The 26693-nt window shown below is 44.8% G+C and overlaps 1 long non-coding RNA gene across 1 annotated transcript in view; it reads left to right on the forward strand.

Annotated features, from left to right (window-relative positions):
* The window catches only part of LOC144819459 (uncharacterized), a 225767-nt gene that overhangs the window by 42241 nt on the left and 156833 nt on the right, over nt 1-26693 (forward strand). Inside the window, exon 3 of the long non-coding RNA XR_013607382.1 lies at nt 16094-16194. This is a non-coding gene — a long non-coding RNA (uncharacterized LOC144819459). The remainder of the gene's footprint in view (nt 1-16093; nt 16195-26693) is intronic.

Raw genomic sequence — 26693 nt, forward strand, 5'->3', positions numbered from 1 at the left:
GGAATGGGTAAAACACCTGTCAAAGACGTGAGGACTGAGTCAGAGACTAGGGGGTCGATTCCGACCCGGTAAAAAGCGCTCCGAATCGTGGTACGGAGCGTTTTTTCCCCGTACCTGTAAACGTCCCGTACGTACGACGAAGTACGATTCGTACCAGGAGCCGTACTCCGTACGAGTCGTACAAGACACGTACGACTCTAATCTCTGTACGATTCTCCCTCGGAACCCGCAATAAGCGACATCTGTACGGTTCGCTGCAGGTTTTTACGACCCAGCAAGTACGATACGTGTCGGGTACGCACCGTACGACCCTTTTTCTACGGGAGCTGAAAACAGCTGTAAAAGCAGAGTTCGCGCCGAAACAGGTACGGAACGGCCCCCCGGGTACGGTGCGTACCCCCCATGATCGCAGGGGTACGGTGCGTACCCCTGCGATTATGGGGTGTACGAGCCATACCCCCATTGTACGATCGGTGTACGAGCCGTACCCCCATTGCACGATCGGTGTACGAGCCGTACCCCATGTATGATCGGTGTACGAGCCGTACCCCCATTGTACGATGGGTGTACGGCTCGTACACCGATCGTACATGGAGTACGGCTCGTACACCGATCGTACAATGGGGGTACGGCTCGTACACTGATCGTACATGGGGTACGGCTCATACACCGATCACACCGATCGTACAATGAGGGTACGGCTCGTACACCGATTGTACAATGGGGGTACGGCTCGTACACCGATCGTACAATGGGGGTACGGCTCGTACACCGATCGTACAATGGGGGTACGGCTCGTACACCGATCGTACAATGGGGGTACGGCTCGTACACCGATCGTACAATGGGGGTACGGCTCGTACACCGATCGTACAATGGGGGTACGGCTCGTACACCCCATGATCGCAGGGGTACGGTGCGTACCCCTGCGATTATGGGGGTACGGACCGTACGGTGTGTATGTGTTTTTGTACTTCTCCGTACGACTCGCCCTTACCTGACGTGGACCGTACGAATAGCGTCGTCATACCCCGGTCCGGATCGTACTCGTCAGGTCGTACGGCATGTGTATGAGTCGTACGGTATGTGTACGAGTCGTACGGTTCACGGTTTCAGCCTTGCAATACGTACGGATCGCGACGATTCGGACGGATTCACGGAATACGGATCGTACTTCGCGACTCGGACGGACGGGTACGACTCGTACGGAGAGGGCTCCGGATAAAAATCGTACGGACGTTTTTTTTCCCAAATCGGAATCGACCCATAGGTCTTTCTCAAGGTGCTTGAGCGGCACGTGGCCGCGGTGCTTAGCAACCATGTTGAGGCTACGGGAGGCTTGGCATTCTGCCAGGCTGGCTTCCGCCCCAGACACTCGACCGAGTCTGTGGTGGTGTCGGTCCTAAACACACTCAGGGAGGGTCGAGACCAAAATAAACATCAAGCCCTGGTGCTCCTCGATCTTTCCGCCGCTTTCGATACGGTGGACCATTCCATCTTGCTTTCACGTATCGGAGCGGCGGGAATCGGGAGGTCAGCACTAGTATGGCTCTCGTCCTTCCTGCGGGATCGCACTCAGGCGGTCCGGCTGGGAGAGTTCAAGGCAGACCCTTTAAAGGTCACTTGTGGTGTCCCCCAAGGTTCCTCTCTTTCTCCTTTATTGTTTAATCTTTATATCTACCCTCTTATTTTTGCACTTCAGCAGCTGGAGGTTGCTGTGTTTAATTATGCAGATGACCTCCAGCTGGTCTTTGACCTCTCTTCTTCCCCTCACGCTATCTCCAATTTTCAGTCTATTATGATTTTTATCAGGGACTGGATGAGTCACAACCATCTGAAGCTCAATCCGGATAAAACCGAGTTGGTGCTTACGGGTGGCTCCTCCAGTCCCTGGAACTCTGCATTTTGGCCCCTCACTCTTGGTTCCTCCCCCCTTCCTTCTTCTACGGTAAAAACATTGGGTATAAAAATTAACAACCAGCTCACTCTTCATTCACAGGTTGGTGCTGTTGTCTCTTCCTGTTTTCTTATGCTTAGGACTATTCGTATTGTTTCCCGTTTCTTTTCCCCCCTGGCACTTAAACTCATAATGTCTGCCTTGGTTATCTCCCGGCTAGACTATGCCAATGCCCTTTACAACGGCATTCCGGCATATAGCCTACGCAAACTCCAGCTTGTGCAGAACCAAGCAGCCCGGCTGGTTTATGGCCTTCCCCGGTTCCATCATTCCACACCTTTGTTGAAGGAACTGCACTGGTTGCCTGTTCGGCAACGTTCGCTTTTTAAGATGGGGTGCATGGTATTTCAGGCACGACAGGGAACGGCCCCGGCCTTCATTTCCTCCCTTTTAACCAACTATGTTCCCGTCAGACATCTCCGTTCGTCTGATCGGTCCCTATTGCTAATCCCTCGTTTCATTAGGAAAAAATGGGGAGGTTCCAACTTTTCCTTCCTAGCCCCGGTATTCTGGAACTCCCTGCCTGACCACCTTCGAGCTTTAAAACAATACTCCCTCTTCCGTAAGGGCCTGAAAACTTTTTTGTTCGCTCAGGCTTTTCCCCTTTAAATGGCCCAGCCCTGTTTTATTGTTTGCCGCCAAAGCGCCAAGAAACCGTAATGGTGTATGATGCGCTATATAAATTTTTTAAATTCAAATTAAATTCAAATTCAATGGGGAGCCCCGCCTGCCCATGGGTACTAGTCCCGAAGCAGTCCTGGATTGTTTGAATCTTATCTATAAATAAGCAGGACACCTTCTCACACCAGGAATTAGAAGCAGTGAAGGTGAAATGCTCCGCACAAGGGTTCAGAAAGCTCTGGATGATTGAAAAAATGTATTTTTAATTCATTTTTGATCGACCGATCCGCTCCGTATAGAAGTTGCTTTTACCCTTTTTACTGGAAGCATAGTACTCCTTCTGGGACTTCCCAGAACATGAGTAACAGAATTGTGTTTGCATTGCTGTAGTAGTTTCCTCATCATTGTTTCAACTCTATGTGAAAAACCCATTTTAATTTCCAACAGAGGCAAGTATTGGGCGAGTAAAGATGTATTTACATACGTGTATGAATGGTGTACGTGGCAGAAAGTGCTGTACAGTTCAGTAGAAATCCAAAGTTCACAGAGGAGTTGGTAGTGTTGGTAGATGAATTTTCCAGAGTGAAGTCAACAGGCATTTGATTCATTGTTCTATTGTAGCCCCTCGATCACATGTGAGAGAGTTGGGTGACTGTCAACAAGGTGAACGTTTTACACACAATGGGTGATATCAGGAGCAGGTGTTCACATCCTGGGGGATGTGCATGGCCAGCTGGCTCTTACTTGTCCTTCTTTGGACGGCCCCTCTTCTTCTTTTTAGGGGGACCCTCAGGTGCAGGCTGGGGCAGTTTGGTGGACTTTCCATCAGAGTCCTCATCCCTCCCTTTGGCAGTTGCAGATGTAGTGGCAACAGATGTACTGGGCACACAGGGAGGTGTGGACATGTTGTTTGCAATCTGGTGGAGGGATGTCAGTATCTCCCCAATGCACCCCGTGAGTCCATCCAATTTGTCCATTTTGGACTCCATGCTGGACATGTGTGTCTCGGATGTATGACGTTATAACGCATACTTTTACTCCGCAGACCATTACAACGCGACTTTTACTCCGCATACCGTTACAACGCATAGCGCCTTGGGGCGCTGGATAGTGGTAAGTATAATTTACTATTCTAACTCCAGTCCCCGTGGACCCTAGGGAAGGTGTTGGATAGTAAATTATACTTATCCCCTATCCTAGAGCGCCCCCCAGCGCAATGCGTTGTAATGGTATGCGGAGTAATGGTCGCGTTGTAATGGGTCTGCGGAGTAAAAGATCCGTTGTAACGGGTGTATACCGTGTGTCTCCAGCCGGGACATGTGGGAGTCCAATATGGAATGATGTTCAGCCTGCTGTTGTTTGATGTCCCTGAGAATCCCACTACCTGGCCAAAGTCTCCGGAGCATGGCGGATAGACCTGTATGATGCGTCCCAACTGGGGGTCAGCTTGCGGTGCAGCACCATGTTCAGGCCGTGGCCTCAGCCTGCCCCCACTCCCACCACCCCTACCCACACAAGCACGAGCTGCCGTTGCAGGCACAGACAACACTGGGCCTACTCCTTTGTTGGCACTGGTGGTATTGTCTGCCACCTCCAGGGTGCCCTGTGTTGCTGTGCCCTCAGTGGTATGTTGACTTGGGCTGTCTGTGTTGGTAGGGGTCATCTGGATGTTTGTGGATGTAGCAGGAGTGGTGGCAGGGGGTGTTGATGTTACAACATTGGTGCTGCATGCTGATCCACACCGGAAGGGCCAGGTTGTTCATCGTCATCCGAAGAGGACTGAGAGGCATCCACACTGGAAAGCTCAGGTTCAACCAGAGTCTGGGACTGGGATTCTTCTTCTCCTGTCCTTGCAGTTTCTCCAGCTGTCCCTGTGTATGGAAGAGACACATAATCTATGTTGTGGTTCAGCACACATCAATGTATCATACACATTAAAGTTGCTACGGTGCTTCATGATGAGTGTATGTGCATTGCATTGCCCTCAATTGTCACAGGAAGATGCTAATGTTGTTTTAGAACATTGTCATTAACACCTGATGCATTTGTATGTGCATGTAGAGCTGTTTGCATGAACAGCTCATGTATTGATTAATTGACTTACATGTCCATTGAGACACAAGTGCACTCCGGTGCCTGATACAGGTGTGTTGTTTTGTGTTGGTGGGAGGTGTGTGTGTGACAGGGCCTACTGGTAGATGTAGTCTGAGGTACCACTCCTCATCCCCCCCTGGAGCAGATAGGCCACCATGGACCATGCTTTCATGACAGTGAGTCAACGTTTATTTTCAAGTTGTCTGACAGTGGTGTCCTGGTATTTTTTGGAGCCCAAGTCCCAGGAGGGCATTTTGCTCCCCACAGCAGAGGCCAGTGTCAGCCATCTTGGCAATACTTTTCCACCCCCTGTGAGATGGGCATACTTTAAGGTGTGCTTGATGGACCATGTGGGTGGAGGATTGTTAGCTGTGACTACAACTCCCATCATGCTTTTGGCTACACCCCCTTCCCAGCAAACCATACCTTTGAGCAAACACTGCACTGAGAGAGCGCAGCCCTCCCTCTCACCTTCCTTCCTGGGACTCTGCTTCCCTGGGAGTAAGTGATGCAGTGCTGGCAAGATGGCTGGCAGTAGTGTCCTGTTGTTTTTTGGAGCCCAAGTCACAGCAGGGCCTTGTGCTCCCCACAGCAGAGGCCAGTGTCGGCCATCTTGGCAGTACTTTTCCACTCCCTGTAAGGTGAGCATGGTGCATGGGGGTATTCCTGGGCCATGTGGGATGTGGACTTTTGGCTACACCCACCTTCCCAGCAAACCATACCTTCCTTCCTGGGACTTTGCTTACCTGGGAGTGAGTGTAACTGAGCTAGGAAGATGGCTGAAAGTGTTTGTTGTTGTTTGGAGCCAAATCTTTGCTGTGTTTGTCAGTACGTTTGTATATGTATTGGCATAGTTACATGTTCATGGGACATTACAGGTATTGTGTTGATCTAACTGGCAGACACATCACCCCTGACATTAATGTCTGTGGGTGTGTTTTGCTATTGCCTCACAATTTAGAATAGTTGTTTGTGTACTCACCAGGCTCTGGTATTCTGGATAATCCATGGATGCCCACCGGTGGGAGGATGGCCCACACCTTCTCTTCCCAGGAAGTGAAATGCACAGGTTTGGCAGAAGGGTCACTGCCAGTGCGCTGACTCAGTGAGCTTCTTGACCCTCCTGTGTATGTCGTACCACCTGTTCCTGATGTCGTCTATCGTGCGCAGGCAAGCTGCATGTGCATTCACCTTGTCCACAATCCTCTCCCACATCTTTGTTTCTGGGACAGGGGGTCAGTTGGACCAAAGCACCAAATAACTGTGGCTCTACTCTGAGAATTTCATCTATAATGACTTCTAACTCACTATCGGTGAACTTTGGATTCTTCTTTGGGGGCATGGTGATGGGTGGTGGTGGGGATGGATGTGGGTGTTGGTGTGAAAATGAAAGTGAGTGAGTAAAAGTAATGCTGGGTGTTTGTGAGTATGCATTTTGAGAGGTGCTAGTGTTGTGCAGGTTGTGTAGTGGGTGGGTTGTGGGTGTATGTCTCAGTGCAGTGTAGTGGTGTCCTCGGCTGGCAGGTCTGTTGAATTTGCAAAAGATCATGGTATTGATCTTGGCCCTTTATGTAGGTGGAGTTGTGGGTGTGTCCTAGTTTGAATATTTTTTGTTTTTGTCAATGCTTGTTTGTCCTTTTTTGTCTATTTTAGTTGATTTATTTGGAGCATGACGGGGACGTTCAGTTGACTGGAATGGATGCATGTAGTGTCAATTGCAGGCCGTTTTGGGTTTCTACCACCCCGCCAAAGCTACTACCCTCTTCACCACGCGTCAATGTGACACGTCCTCATATCCTCAGAAGGCACTCAGATCTCTGTGGGTTTCACATCATCTTATACTTGATTCTGATCACTGGGTTCATCAGACCCCTTAGCCGCTCTGGTTATTCCACCGGCTCTTTGATCACACCATCCATCTACACCTCCACACAGCCCTGAAGAGTCATGGGATACTTCCCGCTTTATGACGACACACGTGTCGGCTGGTCATTTCTTTGTTTTTGCATTATTAAAACTTTCCAACTAATCCACTGGTGTCGACCACTTGAATACAAATACGAAACATTCTACAGGTATGTTTTTTTCCTCATTACGTGTATTCGGGACTTTTTCTCAATTGCGGGGTGATCCGAGTCGGTCAAACTCACATTGTGCTATGTTGCAGCGTTCACGTACGCGTGGGGCACGATGGGCTCTTTTCATTGCTATTCCCTATGTTCCGTACATTTCGGTTCTATTTCTTGAGCTCCGTGCGAGTCGGTTTAATTTCACAAGCATTGCATCTTACTTCGTAGGTCTCACTGCCCCAGGCTCTTGTTATGGGCCAACAAGGCCTTCAGCTCTTCCCAGACCAACTTTTCCACACCAGTGCAAGAGCTGCTTCTCTTTCATGTATCTCATCAGCATCTGAGGTGGCAGCTGACATCTTTGCCTCAACTGACAGCCTCAGTTCAACGAGAGGAATTGCTGTCTTTCCCTCCTCAATGTCGTAGGCTGCCTCATTTTCTTCAGCAGCCTGGGCAACCTCTGCATGATTCCTCTCCACCATCAAAGTGCCCTTTTTCTCCTACAGGGAAAGGGTGGCCAATTTCAATTACGAAGCCCTCTCAACCGTCCTGTTCTCCTGCATAAAGCCCTCCTGTTATTATGTGATAGATTGCAATAGGACACACTGCTCCCAGCCATGGATAACACAAGTGATACTGTCCTCTTGCTCCTCCGATGCCTCCTCAATGTCATCCTGATTCTCCTCTGAAGTGATCTGTGCTTGGTGGGATCCTCCCAGGCCCAGGTTCAGAGGACTTTCTCTTACTTAATTTTCCTGGTATTCAGGATCACTTTCTTGTTCACAAATTTCACCTCTACCACAGTAAGGCCAGCCAGGGTAGACAGACCAGCCTCTGTCATATGGTTCATGCGAATGTGTCTGGCCAACATAAACTTCAGAATATGGGGACTGAGCCCATCCATACCATCAGAGTATGTTGCCATGATTCCTGGTTAGCTCAAAGTGCCCCATCCAGACCCTCAACCATTCCAGGGTACCTGATGTCACCTGCAACCTAAGAACATGACCACTCTGATTCCCCAAGGAAATTGTGGAAACAGATCTACCCTTTCATTGCTTACTTAGGCATGCCTAGAGGGAGACACAAGATATGTACAAATTGACTTTCCAAACATTTATTTAAGCAATTGTGCTCTTGTGTTAAAAACTTGAGCTGCAATTTTTTGCAGGATGAAATGAAGCATTGTTAAACGCATTGCAAAAATGGGGAAGAAGATGACCAATTCAACCATAATCACGATATTGTGTGATTATATGATTATATGATATTGCTTATATGAATACGCCTACCCTAATTCTACCTACACTATCACAAGTATTTTGTGAATACCATCTGCCAGATCATTTAGGACAGCGAAACTCCCATACCGGTGTATGATGTGTCAGGCAGCCAGTCAGGTGTAAAGCAGGCCATAGTCAGCAGGATAGGGACTGTAATCAGAAGGGCTGGGCCACAGTCACAGCGCCCAGAATAATCCACGGAAGTGCTCCTCTGTCACATAAAGCTCTGAGGTGGTTTATATAATAAAATCATTGTTGCAATCGCACTGTGTCAGAGGTGCAACACTAGTGTGTTTGTCTTTGTACTGCAGAGCTGTCACCAGCTGGGCAACTAACGACAAAAGTGTGTTTCTAGCCTTGGAAAGAAAGTACTAGACCTTGAGGTGGACCATCTATTGCGGAGCAACAAAATATAACCAATATCCCAGCAATAAGGAATAACACTAATGTTATACTTCCAAATACGCTGGAAAACAAAGAGGGTATAAAGGACGAAATCACTCGGATTACAGTCTGGAGCATGATTACTTGGGGTGAACAGTTAACTCCATTCTACCGGCAGAGTTTGCAGAATTTTGCCCCCTCTGCACTGTTCTGGGAGCACAGAGTTCAGCAAAAACTCCACCAATCATAACATGTCAGAGTTTTTCTCACACGTAGCTCATCAACGTTAAGTTGGCGAGTGAGAAAAACCGAGTGCTAGATCACCACCCAGTGAGATTTCACAAAGGCGGGAAGTCGCATAAGGAAGCTACAATGTTGAGAAAGTTGCTGCTCACGTTGTGAAAGCTGCTGCTCGAGTAGATAATCTACTCAGGCAACAGAAGAAGCAGCACTCTCTGGCACACAGAAAGGTGCCAATTGCAATGATTTTACTGAGTGAGACAATCTCCTGGCACTGCAAATCAACACATGCAGCACGATGGTAAGGAATTCTGCCGCTCGCAGAACTAAAAAAAAATCTAATGGTGTTTCATAAAAAGTTGAGGGAGGTTTGTGCGTATTAGCAATTGAATTTCAGCAGAAGATCCTGTAACTTGGACATAAAAAGTTTCACTAGCTGAGGTCAATGCTATGTCCTTCTGAAACGATAATGCTTTCAGTCTGCTCAGCTTACCAAAGTTCACATTTAAAATAGCTAGTGAAGGCCATAACAGGTCATTACCCTAGAAATGACTGTCAAATTAAGTTTTGCATTCATTTCAGCTTAGAATTATATTTGTTTCCCTATTCTGGCATATGTAATCGAAAGGCAGGATCCAAGTATCGCGAACACATTTCTCCCCTAATGCCTTATGTCTACCCACCTGGAAATGTTTCAAACAGAATGTGAAATGAAAGATAGAAACTGGTAACAAAGCAAATCTGTTTCTTAACCACACAGCAGATGATGTTTCAGCTACTGTGAAGGGCAATTCCTCTATGTATTCAATGCTCAACATTGTGCACGTTGCGTCTTTTTTGAGAGCATGCTAAATTATATAGCAAAAATAAATCAGTCCCGTTCAGGTATTTCCAGAGCACGCAACTCAATCTTAGCATTTACAACGTCCAACTCAATTGCGTAAAGCTGACGTTGCCCATGTTGCAACAAGGACATGTCACTTTGTATTATATCGAATGCAGATGCCACAATATTATTCAAAGAATAAATTCTAGTTGAAAATGTTGTCATGCCGTTATCTACTACAGATAAATCTTTTTCCAAATTAGCCATGTCAATTTTAGGTATAAATTAATCAGAATTTTACATAAATAGCATTTAAAAAGCATTCAGAATGTAGTCATCTAGAACCTAACAAGAAATCCTGCAAATCCATGTCATCAGAGAGGAGAGACAAGTGTTTCTTAACCATTGGCATTGCAAAATGCTGTAATCATTACCTGCATAATTTCCCCACACTGTAGATCATGATTACCCATGACTTGTGTTTTCACATAACGTGAAATTGGTCTGCTTACAATAAAACCCTTTGTGGTGTTTCAAAAACATGTATGACAGCCACAAGTACATTTTGCCCACACTTACCATCCTTCTAACCCCAAAATTGTACAATTATATGTACAATACTGCATCATGTTGTTGAGCTGTTCCTCTGTGTAATTCATACAAATTGCACATTTTGCAAATTGTCAAAACGTGCAATGGAGGGAATGTTTGGTGTATTATTGCCTTTGGTTTTGGACAAACCCAGTCATGTCAATTTGTTGTACTGTAATGTTCAGTAAAATCATTTGTCTAGGTAGTAGACAAGCTCTAAATATACCTTCATTGCCCTGTACTTGCCAATTGCATGTGCCCCAAACTGATTTCAAATCAATGTTTTCCTTCCAGAATTGATAACCTTGTATTGACATTTAAGCATTAAAGTAATCCGAATAAATTACTTTGGTGTGGGTTACCAAATGGTTTTTTTTCATGGGGAAGGGGTAAGTGTATAATAGTGAGACAAACCATCTAAGGGGTTGTTGGTAGATAAATATGCAAACCTTTGCAGGTATATATTCTAACTACCCTTTGGTGGGCTTGGGCAATGTTTCCATTGTGTGTCATAAAAAAATGTATGTGTAATACTAGCTCTATGTAAATAATGGTGTACATAATGATGATAACAAAACATTCCACCTTAATTTGCAAAGTTCAGGTACATGTCATCAGTATCAAACTCTGTATAAAACTGTAGCTCAGTAAGCAAGGATTGCACTGTTGTCATATCCCAATAATAAAATAGATTTCTAGGAGTAATAACTTCATCCATACTTATTTTTAAAGCATACAGAATTTGTTGAGTTTCTGTAGGAGCAGAAATAGCAAATGGGACCTTATCTCAAACAATTCACTTAGGAACGGGAAATGCAGAAATATTCACAGGGGACAGGTCTCTTCATACTTTATGGGAAGATGAATGAGGTTTTTTTTTTGGTTTTAGAATTTTTTATTGCAATAACTATAAATAACAAGTGCACAGTGTAATATACCAGTTGGGGAGTATCAGACAATATAATGCAATTTAGGAGCATCAGGTAACATAATGAAGAGCAAGTCAATCAGTGAGAGGGGGAAGGGTGAGGAAAAGGGAAAAGAGGGCAGGTATAGCACCCGTGTTACATGTGGTACATGGCGCGCCCCACTCCTTAGGTTGTGATGCGTCCCTATAGGTATGAAGAGCTGATGAGTCATCAGCCCAGGCTAGCCAAGAAGAAGAGGATGACGGAAGCTGAGTTTCTGGGTCTGAGCAGGGGTGGGGGAGAAGGATGTGCTCCCAGTGTTGGAGTGATGGGGCTAAAGAGGTTCGGAATGGGGGATATGCACTATCAGGGTTGTGAGGGAGGGTGGGCCAAGTGTGGGCCCAGTTCGCCAGACTTACAGGGTTCCCTGTTGTCTGACAGGAGAAGTATGATAGACTCTGCATCGCACAGTAGAGCAGAGGGTAATGAGGATAGCATTGGTGGTTCTCCCCCAGAAACAGTGGCTTGCGTATATGCATTTGTGCATCTGTACATGTGTGTGCCCAGTAGAGTTAAAAGAAATCAGGGCGGGGGTATGGTGAGAGTAGGGGGGTAAGGGCCATGATTAGGAGGAAAGGTAGGGGGGAAGATGGAAGTAGGGGATGAGATCACCAAGACATGGACTGGTTGGTAGCAGGGGGAGGGGAGACAGGCCTCCCATGGGAGCATTGGGGACTGGCTGCTCAGTGTGCGGGACACCTACCGTTGAGCAATGGGGGATGCAGAAAAGGGGGAGAAAAAGGGGGAGCATGAAGGTGACACCCTATGCTTCAGGGATCATCTCGTAGGAATGGAGCCCATCTCTGCCTTTTCTTGCTAGTTGTGGATAACTTGTTTAAGTGACACCATTTGTATCATTGCCGCTGTCCAATCCTCTGGGGATGGGGGCACTGACGATCTCCATTGGTGAAGGATACTGATCTTGGCTGTGGCCAAAACTGTGTGGAGGAAGTAATGTTGCAGGTAGGATAGGAATTAGAATGTCCTGCTTTCATGGAGGAGGATTATGGTCGGGGAGAGAGGGAGTCGTATTGGCTTGGATGCTCCCAGGGGAAGAATGAGGTTTTAACACCTCAGTCACTACTTCAACTGTAGAGCGTCCTGGTAGGTAATATACATTTAGGATCAAAAAGAAAACAGTGACAAATCCATTCCAAATGAAGAGGAAAAGCAATGAAATGGCTATACACAAATATGTGTAATTCAGTAAAAAAATAAAAACACAAATCTCATGTAATGAAGTATGTGACAAATTCAAGGCAAAGCTATCAGTATGCAAAATAGCCAGAGGCACTCTTTGCAAAAACAGCGACCTCATGGGACAAAGTAAAACTTGTTTGTACCTCCAAAGGTTGATGATAATAACAACTTTGTTGTTAGGTGTTGAAGTCGAAGTGAAGAGTGTGAATTCACATATGGTGTGGTAACGGTAGTTGTAACTGGAAGCAGTAGAACATCTGTATCAGATGTCCCTAGCCGAGGAGTAACAATTTCTGTATTGTTTAATGCTTGTAATGGGATTTCCTATATGGTAGTAAGAGGAGGCAGGTAAGTACCCAGGAGTCTCGTGGCCTACTGCGTAGGACTGGCTACATGATGTGGATACACATCTTTTATTTTTACATCTAGCAAGGAGTGGCAAAAGTACTGTTCTTGTACCTTGAAATGCCAGGACCAGTATGGGTCCAAACTCCTTTGTGTCGACAATATTTTCTCAAACTAGATCCCCAATCTTTGGAATCCAGCAAGGAGTCACTGGTTGCACCTTCACTTTGCCAGTGGAAGAACATTTAGTTAACCTGCTGGAGCATTCATCTCAGAATTCTTTCAGTTCCTGTAAGCCAGCAAGGCTGATGGCAGAAGGTGTATCTACTGCCAGTCCCTGCTCTGAGTGGAATGCAGCTACTGCGTATGTCCTGATAAAGACTTGTAGATCTATTATAACAGTTAAAGCATCAGCCTGTCACTGTTGCCACACCCATCGAAATCTAGAACATGAATTTATTGCCAAATTAATGAATTTAAAGGAACCGTTTAAGTTTGGAGGTCCTCAGTGATTAAGATATACACAAGCCATTGGCCTGTTCGAGAAAAGGTGAGGCAGCTGTGGTGAATGAGCTGCAGTAAAACTTTTAATTTGTTGACAAATATCACTAAGGACATTTTGCTTAGTCTGTTTGTAAAGACCATGCCTCCAATAGCATTGCTACGTTGATATAGTAATAAAACTGTAGACACCACATCAGCATGAGCAGCTCTGATTACTTTTAGCCTGTGATCTGCATTCCCCACCTTGGGAATTCCATCAAAATATCTGTTTTGAGCACTTAACAGGTAGGAATATTTTGCTGGAAATTATTTAGGTAATGGTGTGTGGTGTGCCAGTGCATGAAGCATTGACAGCTATTATGATGTCTCAATCCACTCTCATATGAGAACAAGTAATTGCAGATACCATTGCAGTCTCAACTGTTGTCTTTGTGGCTTCATCAGCCAATGAATTCTCTACAACATGTATTCCAACACGTTGGCAACTCAACGTAGGAATCATGTGGGCCTGTTGCAAGCATTATTTTAGATGCACCACTGTTCCCCAAAGCAATTTATGCTAATATTGTTTCATTTTGAGTCTTTGAATCCATTCAAGCACCAATAGTGTAAGTGATCATTAAAGGACTGGACACAGTAATACGAATCACATACTATTATTGAGGGGAATTCCGGATCAGCATTCTCTAGTGCCAGTTAGAGCTTTGAGTTCAGCCAGCTAAGAGGTACAATCACCTAGGTATTGTGTAAATATATTTTGAGGGTGGAATTCTCCATTCCCCATGGAGCTATGCACTGCTATGCAAGCAGTGGAGCATGGCTGTTTTGTTCCAACAGCAATCTAGGCTGAACCATCAATAAAGATTATGAAGTCATACTGGCCAAGAGACAAATGATCACTGGGCAAAGGGTATTCTTGTTCGTATAGGAGGAATTATTGTGCTTGAAGTGTAGAGTCAAAGACATAGGGCTCGATTCCGATGTTGTAAGGCAGTCCTCCAGATGAGTTCCACAATGTGCAAATCCGGTTTGGAGCCTATTTTTCTGACCGAATTGTACCCCGTTCCGAACAACCAAGTATGATATGAGGATCTTGTCCACATCGGCCGAATTGTTTTCAAGCACGGACCTGTCTGTACGACTCGTTTGTATATGAATCATGCCGTGCAATAGAGCCAGATTCCATATCAGCAAGTTAAATGAATGATTCAGACAGCCTTTACGATTGCTTTTGCATGGATCTAAAAGGCTGCTGGAAATGGTGTTTAGGGGCCCATAGCAGGACCCCCTTCATCTGTGGTCCACCGATTCATGCCCACGGGTCCCCCCTTTCAGACCATGCACAGTGTGACAGGTACCAAGGGGCGCTCACCACAGGTTGCACAATAATCCCCAACCACCTCTTTGTCAAAGGAAGCCTGTGTGCACGTTCGGTACACATGCTTCCATAGAAGTCAAGGGGAGTCCAACTGAATCATATCCGGATGCAATCAAATGCATCATACTTGTTCGGTCGGACTCCCCTGACATGAGTCGTACCAAAAGCATTCTGGACACAAGTCATTTGGTTTGCTTTCCGCACGAGATTGGAATCAGGATCACAGTCTACATCAGTAGCTGTTAAGGAGGTGGCCTACTGTATCCATCTGAGATGTAAGATTTTCGTGTTTGGAACACTTACCTTGGTGACAGCCTCTAAGGTTGAAACAGGAGTAACCACAATTAAGTGTTTCTCCTGAGCCAACAATCTTTCCATTATAACAGCTGTCTGAACTGCAGTCAGTATTTTTTCAGTGGCTGCAAAATGCATTTCAGCATTTTAAAATAAATGAGATTTGTGTGCAATCGGTGCAGTTTCACCTTCACTGAAAATTAGTTATGTTTTGCCTGTGGACCCCGCAATTATGTGGATCATGTAAGAGTGCAAATGTCTCTAAGAAATGTGGTTCTAAGCTTTTGCCTTTGTTTGATAGCTCATATCTCAAGAACAGGACAATGAGATAGACATTTTTTTGTTTTAAGAAGTTGCATTATATAGTCATGTTGAGCAGATCCCATCACTATGTGGCCTACTGTGGCTAGATGTGTGTTTATGACATCATCTGTAAGGTAAATATCATCAATGTAGGACAATGCTTCTGTGTTGATTACTAAGAAACTTGATGCTACTCAGCAGAAAACAGAACAGGGCTCTTCTTATACCCTTGAGGGAATTCATAGAATCTTTTCTGAGACCCCAATGCTGTGAATGCAGTTAAATCCCTGCTTTCAAGTCCTATGTTTTGGCGGAAAATGCCATTTGAAATGTCTAATGTTATTTATTTTTTTACACACTTAGGGCCAGATTCTGATGCGGTTAGGAAATCTTCCTGATTGAATCAGTTTGGAAATGGTTTCCGACCAACTTAGATCGGGAGAGTCAGACCGACCAAGTATGATGCATCCAGATGCTTCCACATATTGATTTGGTTGGACTCCCTTGACTTCTATAGGAGCCTATGTTCCTAAGCGCATTGTAATCTGGCCCTCGGTTGGGAAGACACGTTCCTGATCCGATTTGGAAGGTGCAAATGCTGTTAGGAGGCCTTTCTAACCGCATCGTAATCAGGCAAAAGGTGGGAATGCTTTCCTAACCACATCGGAATTGGGCCCTATGTTGTATATTATATGCTGCTCTGTATGTATTTTAGATGTGTGTTTGTGACTGTTTAAATGTCTGTAGTCTAAGACTATTCAGTATGAACCATCTGATTTCGCGACTGGAAATAAATGATTGTTCATTGATGAGATTCCAGATTTAATGATGTATTAATATTCTAGCTATTTGTGAATTCCTCTATCTGGAGTTTTAGCTTCATTCTTAATTCTGTATTGTCATTGCACTTGTAGGCTGGACCTTATAGGTATTATGTGGTAAGGTGAATCTTTATTACATTCGACATGATTGCACATAATGCTAGGACTTGTTTAAGAGCCCACTCAGTGGTAAACGCTTGTTTTTTCTCCTTCAGGAATGACAGCAGAGAAAGAGGGTGTCATAAGATCTCCCCCCTGTGGAACCTTTCTAGCAAACTCAGGTGGCTAATCCCTTTCAGCCAAGCGAATGTCATATGTAAGTGTCAAATTTTCTGTAAAAAATGATTTTAAAGGTACAAGGTATATTACCCTCAATTTGGATATCTAAATCAGATAATATATCTGGAGCGCTGACCCGCTGATTTGGTGCTTCAACTTGAACAAAATCATTAGTTGCTCTTTCAACCAGAATCTCTCAAAGAGTCTGGGGAACTATTGTGATCTCTGCCATTCTATCTAGCAGTGTCAGTGGCCACTCCTTGGTCTGAAGAAGCATTTTATATATTCGTGCCATATTTAACAGATATACCTACCCTTTTTTTTATTGAGGCTTTTGCTGTGGAACTTTTTCTTCCTTTTTCATGATGATGTAAGACTAGCGTTGTAAGTCCTTTCTTAGTTTCACATACTCCTCTGGTCTACACTCTGATCATCCTCCTCTGTCCGAACATTTGTAGGGTGAGTCCTGAAAGGAATGAGAGGGACAGTTATCAGTATACTAATACCCATGAAGCTGAATACCTATGAAGCTGTTTAAATGTTTCACAACTGCACAAGTTATAGTGCTTTTTTATGGACTCTGCTTTGGACATCCATCCCGGGACTTCGTCTTTTCTTTATTTGTTGTTAATCTCAGCATTTTTTAGAAGACTCAGGTGCTCGTTTTGAGGTATCCTTTTCAGAATTAACCTTAAGTTGTGGTTTGTTTGCTCTGGCTCCCAAATTGTCTCGACCTACAGATGTATATGTTTCAGCAATACATTTTGGTAGTTCGCGCTCTTAATCCCCTAATAGAACTGGCGCTGGCAGTTGGTGACATACCAAAGCTGCTACCTCCCCTTTAATATTACTTAAAATAATTGAGGCAACTGTGGCATAGTTGCCAATAAGCTTCATCCCCAAGGCAGGGGCAGCCCCATATTCATTTTGAATCTGTTTGAGAACTTCAGGCTAGAGAGCTATTGGTCCTGTACCATAACTTATGATATATATTGCAGCAAAAACCATGCCCCGTGTGGCAAATTCATCTACCGGGGGAACTGTCCCTAGTGACAGGTGCATTGTGAGAATTCTATGCTTATCTTGAGGTCCCATATAGGGAAATACTGCTTCAACCCGGTTTGTGTTTTTGTGCAATCTGAAACAGAATTTCTACCTGTCCGGTGGGAACTTTACCCATTATTGCAATAATGGTAGCTGGACTAATTGCAGGCATTAATAATTGTGGCTGAGCAGCTTAAACAGCCCTTGCTGCGGTTACTGTTATTGTTCGCATGACAAACTATGTTAAACATCTTTATAGTCTGACTGGTCCTATGTAAAGAGCATGTAGCTCTGTTGCAGTGAGTGGCAATCATGTTGGATATGGTGTATCGCCGGCTATGACTTGCCTGATGGCTCCATCATTACTGAGAGGACCCAGTCATACATTGTTGAATACATATGGTAGGTCACCTTGGAACCAATTTGTATGTTCCTGGAATGTTAGTGGCATTTTTTAATTTTCATGAGCTCTGCTTTGGTCTGGTGGCATCCCTTCAGTGTATATGTGAATTGTTTGTGTATTTGCATCTGCTGCAAGAAATGTAACCCATGAATAGAATATATCTGTTTTGTACATCTCGTGGGCCTCTACCACGAAGGCAACATCTCTCACTGTGGGGGGGAGCCCTTGTGTTTGTATCATTGTATAACTGCATGTCTGAAATTAAATAGTATAACCACCAGTACTGCATGCACTATAATTATTGAATGGAATTCAGAGAACGTATTAGTTATAATGGAGTGATCCTTTCAAATGTTCAAGCTTGAACAACATATGGACAATGGATTTCCCAATTTAACTGAGGGGGATTAATCCATAAGACCACAGACGTTTCCATATAAGGGGACTAAAGGCTCTGGGCACATGTAAGGACTGTTCAGATAACCCATTAAATAAATACCTGACCTAGAATGTTGATGGTGTCCTGTCATTCAGCTCCTACCAATTTGGGTAGACTGTGCATCTGGACAACATAAAAGTCAGACTATGGGGAACAAGTCCATCCATACCATCAGAGTGTGTTGCCCTGATTCCTGGCTAGCTCACAGTGCCCCATCCAGACCCCTTACCATGACAGGGTGCCAGATGGTAACTGCAACTTCAAAACATGACCACTCTGATTCCCAATCGTGGAAACAGATCTACCCTTTCATTGGTGACTTAAGCACGCCCAGAGAGAGACACAAGAAATGTATGAATTGGCTTTTCTAACATGTGTTGAAGAAATTGTGTACAAAACATTAGTTGCAATTACTAGCATGGTGAAACAAATCATTGTTAACAGCATTACAAGAATTGTAGAGAAGATGAAAAATTCAACCATCGTGACAATATTTTGGGGGTTCATTGACAATACATAGACAACGAAAACATACCCATAACACAATATTGAGTCATGAATATAGATGTAAATATTATTGCATCCTATATATATATATATTCACTGAAAAAACCATAGGTTATAGACCATATATAGTTAGGAATTAGCATTTAAAAAACCTTATTTTACTCACACAAAACCATTGAAATTCCATATATAGTTAGTTGCACTAACTATATATCGCGCACCCGCAATCCACTGCTGATCATGTCACATATTACATCATTCATGACATGGTCAGTGACATCACTGATGACATCACTGATGACATCTCAAATGACATCACTGATGACATCACTGATGACAACATCCAGTGACTGTATGTTTCTGTAAAGTTAAAATATGTCTTACATATTGAAGAATGAGTGGATGTATAAGTGTCTGGATGAAGGATTTAGTAGGTGCGTGACTGACTGTATGAGTGAGTGATTAAATGTGTCTCACTGAATGCATGGGTTAGTGACTAAACTGTCTTAATTTGTGCATCATTATGTCTGTTGTTCTGTAAACTGCTGCATGTGTTGATCATTAGCTATACGAGAGGCTATATGTGTTATTAATTGGTTGCCCAAGTATTTCTATGGGAGATTGAGTTTGTGTGGGGGTGGCTGGAAGGTGTGTGACTCTATGCATAGATGTGTGAGCAGTTTATTCACTAGGTGTATGAGTTCAAGAGTGCATGTGGAAACAGCTACATGGGCAGTTGACTGTGTGCATGAGTGTATTGATGAGTGAATGGATATCTCAATGCTACATGTCATAGTAAGTACATATGTAAAACACAGTACATGTGAGAGTTGGCATATATAAATAACTGTGCATGAGAGCCACTGAATGAGTGAGTGGTTGTATCGATCATTGTGAACTTGTATCAGGGATTGTATAAGAGAGTAAATATGTGTTAGTATATGTTTCAATAAGTAAGGTGTGTTTAACTGTATAGTTGAAGAAATGGAGGTGAGATTGTTTCTTTGCATGACTGACTGGGTGTGTGAGTAACTCCATGGATGAGTGGCAGTGTGTGAGTGTCTGTATACACTGAGTGTATCTAAGGTTATATTAGAGTCTGAAGAGGTTTATCGTATTAGCACAAGAATGATGTCAAATGAGATGTCATCAGTGATGTCATCAGTGATGTCATTTGAGATGTCATCAGTGATGTCATCAGTGATGTCACTGACCATGTCATGAATGATGTAATATGTGACATGATCAGCAGTGGATTGCGGGTGCGCGATATATAGTTAGTGCAACTAACTATATATGGAATTTCAATGGTTTTGTGTGAGTAAAATAAGGTTTTTTAAATGCTAATTCCTAACTATATATGGTCTATAACCTATGGTTTTTTCAGTGAATTTTCAAGGTTTTGTAAATGCTAATTCCTAACTATATATGGTCTATAACCTATGGTTTTTTCAGTGAATTTCAATGTTTTTTTAATAGCAAATATCATAAGCTGTCGAATGTCAAGTACGTGGTAAGTGAAAACATTTTCGTGTTTATGCACACTGATCTGCTTTGAATGGTGCCCCCGCCCCTCATTTCTATTAGGAGTACTCTCTCTTTGCAGATAGTGAAAGGTAGTTAACGCAGGCCTTTGCCCCCGTTGTAATCCGTCGTGCCTGCTTCTCTCTCCATTTGATTGATTGTTATCCAAGTATTTACTGTTTTAGAATTAGTTCTCTTTGGTTCATTCTCTATTTACAAACAAACACAGAGTCGCAATACTCTGTTTAGTCTTTGCAGATAACGAAAAATCGTGTAAAAAAAAAGAAAAGGAATCGAGCAAAATCAGTAGGCCACTAATGGGATCTCTTTTTGACCTCGCTAAAATAGAAACATTAGGAACAACCCCTCATGACAAATACAAAACTAGTGAGATGAACTGAACTCCACACAATGATGGCTGCAAAACAGCTCGGCTCCGCCACCCACCCCGCCCAAAATAACGATAAAGAACGGCTGCCATGATTGGTTGCGGAATGACCACGACGGAGCTACGAAATGGTGCTGCTCTCATGCTAACCCCAGCTTCAGTCTGAAACATCCAGAAACACTGTAGACTACCAATTCGATCAGTTCCGGTAGCGCCCCAATGTAACCCGGTAGAGAAGAACTAGCCCTCCCCTCTTTGACTGATGGTTCTTGTTGCCTGTCCCTTCTGTTGTCATTTAACAGAACTATTTAGCCTGCTGAAAGGGGTTGTGTTCCGACCGCTGGTTGGTGGAGACATTTTGACTATATTCTGTACCTGCGTTGTCGTGTAATGCGTCATATGACGCGCCGCGTTAGCGCATCTGGAAGTCATCCGGGGCGCGCAGCGCGTAACGTAAGCATAACAAGTCATGTGACTTGTTAATAAAACTTTTCATTGGTTCATTTTACTTTTCTTATTGTAATGATGAAAGGCTTGGTCATATGACCTAAAAATTACGCTTTTCATTACTTCCGAACATTATTTTTTCTTAAATATATGTTATAATGTTCCAGGCTAATGTACTTTCCCGGAAATTTTACAACCGTTCTGCAAGTAAAATATATTCTTTTTTCGAGAAAAAGAGCGTTTCTTCGTCCCATGACGGAGCCGTTGAGCAAAAGAGGGTCGACCTGCTGTCTTAGTCGCCGATACGCCTGAATATGAGATTCTTATCGATCACTTTATGTTGCAGGAATAGAAAACACAACAGCCCTTGACCATTTATCTTTACTGCGTTCCTTCGTATTATACCTTTTACCCTTCATGTAATTGGTCTGCTTTATTTCACTTGCCTTTTAATGATTCTAAAACAGTCACTATTATTAAAAACTTTACCAATGTATATACTACTACCATGTTTTCTTTTAAAAACCTTTATTGTGAAAATTTCATTATACAAATACAAGCCTATAACCACGTGGGCCTGCCACAGAGCAAACTGTAATCGTATATGATGAATAGACATTTACACTGTAGAGGAACGTAACGGGCGGGCCATTAGGTTGCAAGAACTAAGGTGTCTAACAGTTACGGAATCGGTGGACGTACATTTTATAATTAAAATACGACAGGGCCAGTTACAATAAAATTATCTAGATATACATTTGCGGGCAAGTACCATGGGTGACGTTAATTCGAACTTTCAACAGTACAGTAATCAATAACACATTAGAACTTAATATCAATAGGGATGTCGAAATATTCAATCAATTCTCGTCCCCGCCCGCCATGTGCTTCAAAACTGCATACGTATCTCGTGATTTCAAGGTTCTGCAACCAGTACACAACAAGGAGTTACGAGTCCCATTTATTCCGGCGCCATTTTGGGCGAGGACGGGCAGGTCCAGGATATAGTCAAAATGTCTCTACCAACCATCGACTATGATGATGTTCATATGCTGTATTTATTAGAGTAACACTCATCTGTCCACATGAAATTAATTTGCCACAATCTAAACATGTCATTTTAATCTTTCCAAAGTTCTTCTAAATATTTGGGACCGTTTCCCTTGCCTCTGAAGCTCTCAGTGCCACTTCTTTGATGAATGTACTAGCAGGTCAGGGGTTCTCTTCCAAATCTCTCTTTTATGCAGCACTATAATTAATTGGTGCCACCTCTCCATATGACGATGCATGGTATAGTTACCACAACTATATTTTTTTTCGGTTCCTCTGGAGAGTTCATCGTGGCAGATGAAGCGTGTAACGTACCGGGCATTTACCTTTTTTTGCATGTACAGGAAAGGAAAAAAAAATCGAGCGTCCGAGTTCTAAGGTGTCCCAGGGCCATTTTAGTGGACCAGGCCCAAATCCAAAGAACAGGCCGCCATTTTGAGAGTCCTCTTGCAGCCGCCTGTCGCTGTAGCATCAAGAGCAGCCGAAACTCAGCTGAATGGCAACTGAAACGGTAAAGGGGCGCCCCACTACAGCAGACGAGCCTCCACCTAGGAAGGCCCATTCACGCCGGCTCCCCCCCCTTCGGGCACCCCACGCCGTTATTCGGAGCAGTATTGTAGGATGGCCACACCAGTGCGGCAACTTGCTAGACATCACCTCGGTGGTAACCGAATCTCAACGCCTTGTGGTGTCTTCTATTCAAAAAACATTGTTATGCTGCCTTCGACCTATCCGCCGCAAGTGCGCACACAACTCAACTGCATAGCTTGCTAGACACCACCTCGGTGCCATCCGGATCTTGGAATGTCAGCACCTTTTGGTGTCTTCTCTTCAGAAAATATTGTTGCGCTGCCTTTGGCCCCATTCGCACATCAGTCCGCTACTGACGCCATCTCACAGGCTAATGGGGCGCCCCACGCCGACTTTCAGCATTGTAGAATGACCACACTAGTACAGCAACTTGCTAGACATCACCTCGGTGCCATCCGGATCTCGGCGCCCCACTGCAGATGAAGTGCCTCTCAACTATGAAACCACCACGGTGACATCCGGATCTTGGTGCGTTGTGCTGCCTTCGGCCTATTGGCACATCGGTCCGCTACTGACGCCATCTCACAGGCTAATGGGGCGACCCACGCCGAGTTTCAGCATTGTAGGATGACCACACCAGTACAGCAACTTGCTAGACATCACCTCGGTGCCATCCGAATCTTGGCATCTCAACGCCTAGTGGTATCTTCCATACAAAAAATATTGTTACGCTGCCTTTGGCCCCATTCGCACATCAGTCCGCAACTTAGACATCACCTCGGTGCCATCCGGATCTTGGCATCTCAGCGCCTTGTGGTGTCAGTCAGAAAATATTGTTGCGCTGCCTTTGGCCCCATTCGCACATCGGTCCGCTACTGACGCCATCTCACAGGCCAACGGGGCGCCCCACGCCGACTTTCAACATTGTAGGATGGCCACAGAAGTGCGACAACTTACTAGACACCACCTCGGTGCCATCCGGATTTTGGCGCGTTGTGCTGCCTTCGGCCTATTTGCACATCGGTCCGCTACTGACGCCATCTCACAGGCCAACGGGGCGCCCCACGCCGACTTTCAGCATTGTTGGATGGCCACACCAGTGCGGCAACTTACTAGACACCACCTCGGTGCCATCCGGATCTTGGCGCGTTGTGCTGCCTTCGGCCTATTCGCACATCGGTCCGCTACTGACGCAAACTCACAGGCCAACGGGGCGCCCCACGCCGACTTTCAGCATTGTAGGATGGCCACACCAGTGCTGCAACTTGCTGGACACGACCTCGGTGCCATCCGGATCTTGGCGCGTTGTATTGCCTTCGGCCTATTCGCACATCGGTCCGCTACTGACGCCGCCTCACGTGCCAACGTATTTTCTCCGCATTTTATACCCTATGCCGCATAACAGGTCATGTGACTTGTTTATAAAACTTTTCATTGGTTCATTTTACTTTTGGTTTCCTAATGATGGAAGGCTTGATCATATGACCTAAAAACAACACTTTTCATTGGATGAAAACTTTTTTTTTTTTTCCAAACGATGAAAGCCCCACCTTGTTTCTGGATGTTTCAGACTAAACTGGCGTCAGCATGAGAGCACCACCATCTCGTAGCTCCGTCGTGGTCATTCTGCGAGCAATCATGGCAGCCGCTCCCCACCAGAAGCCTGCAGGAGTCGGGGCCCCCAAAACTTTTGATGAATTCTTAAGGCGGAGGGGACGCTTTCGAGAATGGGGTCCAAGACCTAGCAGACAAGCGTCCGATTTCCAAGGTGGACCAGGCCCAAAAAGGAAAGAGCCTGCCGCCATTTTGAGAGTCCTGTGACAGCCGCCTATCGCTGCACCGCAAGAGTGGGCGCAACTCAGCTGAATTGCGGCTTTTGACACAGTGGACCAAAAATGGACGGAATGGCAACTGAAACGGTAAAGGGGCGCCCCACTACAACAGATGACACTCCACCTGGAGAGGCCCGTTCACGCCGCCTCCCCCGGGGCGCCCCACGCCGTTATTCGGAGCAGCATTGTAGGATACCAAAACCAGTGCGGCAACTTACTGGACATCACCTTGGTGCCATCGTTCTGCTGCCTTGGAACTATTCGCACAACAGTTTGCTACTGATGACCCACCCCCCGCGACGCCCCACGCCGTTATTTGCTGGGTGGCAACTTACTAGACATCACTTTCGTGTCATCTAGATTTCGGCGCGTTCTGCTGCCTTGGAACTATTCGCACAACAGTTTGCTACTGATGACCCACCCCCCGCGACGCCCCACGCCGGAAATCTGGACGTTGTGCTGCGTTGGGACTATTCGCACAGCCGACCGCTACTTCGTTGTTTTTCCCTAAAAATGTTTATATGTTATTACTATTTTTGTTTTCTTGTATATATTTATAAATTATTAAAGTTTTATAATCTTACTACTTTGTCGGAGTGCTATATATTTTTAATGTGACACATAATTGTAAAAACTTTGATGTACAAAGAGTCATCCCTGGAATCTTCCGCTTCACGCTCGGTCCCCTCCCCAATCACAATACAGGATGGTTTTCAGATAATAGCAACGCTTCTGCTGTGACGGATCTCATCGAGTGTGGGCCTTGATCTACTATAACTCCTTTGAAGAGGGGTGATTCTTTACAACTGTGGCCATAAACTACATCTGCAGGGCTAGCTGATAGCCTAGGACCGGCCTGGACAATCGGACACAGAGGAAAAGGAGTGTCAGAGGGTGCGGTAGTGAATAGGGCGAAAGGGAGGTGTCGGGCGGGCACAGGGTGTGATTCTCAGGGAAGAGCAGCGCAGATGGGGGGAGGTTTATTACCCATGCATAAGACAGAGAGCGGGGGTGACCACTGCCTGGGTGAGATGCTTGCGAGGGTGGGGAGCCATGCTAAGGATCGACAGCGTGCACAGAGTGGGTCTGGTCAAGGCATCTAAAATGGCTGCCGTGCACGACAAAAGTGTGGCATTTGAAAAAAGACAAGATGGCGCAGACAATGTTTTTCAACACTTCCTGATTTCCTTCGAATCGAACGTTAACAGACGTTGGGGCATATTACCAAAGTTAAGCGATATTTATCCCTAACGATGCATTGCAAAGATTTTTTTACCGTCAGAAATTATCGCAGATAAACCTTGCTATTATCAAGGTTTATCGCAAATACGATAAAAAACGACCGCAATGCATTAATATCGCTGAAAACTCCGCGATATTCATGCATTACCGAGCTAATGCTCTTAGCCATGTTATCCACCTCCCATTGGATAACATGGCTAAGAACTGCTCAGGGCAGCTGTTACTTTTTGGAGATATTCGCGCTTATCTCGAATATTTCCAAAAGTTGATAATAGGAGATAGCGATGTTAGCGACTGTTTCCAGTCGCTAACATCTTGGCATGCCCACTTTGCATGTCATTAGTGATAAATATCACTCACATGCAAAGTGGGGCCCAAGATGGTCGCTATCTCCTACTAGCCGTCGCTAACTGGTGTTAGCAACAGCTAGGTAATACAGATATAATTTTATCTCCGCGAAGCGGAGCGCTGTTACAGATATATATCTTGTTTTTGAACGTTAATTTCTCAAAATGCACTGAAGCACATATATTGAGACCTAGCAAAGGCACATCGGGCTACCAGTCCCTAATATTTTACCAAGTTTCGTGCAAATCCATTCAGCCGTTCGATTATTATTATTATTATTTTTTTTTGCCTCGCGGGGCCCTTTTAAAACCTCCACATCAAACCTAGGGGGTCAGCGAGGATCTACTATGCCCCCTTATGGTCATTTGCCCCTTCGCTTTGGCCTCCTCTTGTCTCTCGATCCTACCGAGAGACAAGATGGCGGCCGCTACGTACTGTTTGGAATGTTTACAGACACCGGAGAGCCAATCAGCTTCGCTTCGCAAAGCTCCATAACGCGAAAAGTACGCGAAGCGGTGCGCTGTTACAGATATATATCTTTTTTTGAACGTTAATTTCTCAAAATCCACTGAAGCACATATATTGAGACCTAGCAAAGGCACATCGGGCTACCAGTCCCTACAATTTTGCCAAGTTTCGTGCAAATCCATTCAGCCGTTCAATTATTATTATAATTTTTTTTTTTTGCCCCGCGGGGCCCTTTTAAAACCTCCACATCAAACCTAGGGGGTCAGCGAGGATCTACTATTCCCCCTTATGGTCATTTGCCCCTTCGCTTTGG

This window comes from Lissotriton helveticus, chromosome 2_1 (genome assembly GCF_964261635.1).
Source record: "Lissotriton helveticus chromosome 2_1, aLisHel1.1, whole genome shotgun sequence".
NCBI lineage: Eukaryota > Metazoa > Chordata > Amphibia > Caudata > Salamandridae > Lissotriton > Lissotriton helveticus.